We start from the raw sequence: 378 nt of genomic DNA on the forward strand, positions 1-378 counted from the left end.
ACTGTACATTAATAATATTGACGCTCGTGTCGGACCGCGGATCGATGATTATCTCCCGACACAATGTACAAATCTATTATATACATAAAATAAATTATTATCAACATTAAGCTATCTTAAATCTGATGCCGATCGAGCCCCAACAAAACGGGTGCAGATATATCGAGGATACTGGCTCTCTTTATAAAATTATATTAGGTACCGTGTGTGTATGTAATTGCACTGATTATAAATAACAAAAAGAAGAAAACGTGAAAAAAGGAGACGCAAAAAATTCGTTTCACGTCGAGCCAACGAGGCGACTCGGAACTAGAGGTTTTTCTCTCACTTTCTCTCTCTCTTCTTCTTTTTCCTTTTTTTTTTTTTTTTTTTTTTTTA

Source organism: Trachymyrmex septentrionalis, unplaced genomic scaffold (assembly GCF_001594115.1).
Source record: "Trachymyrmex septentrionalis isolate Tsep2-gDNA-1 unplaced genomic scaffold, Tsep1.0 scaffold37, whole genome shotgun sequence".
Taxonomy (NCBI): domain Eukaryota; kingdom Metazoa; phylum Arthropoda; class Insecta; order Hymenoptera; family Formicidae; genus Trachymyrmex; species Trachymyrmex septentrionalis.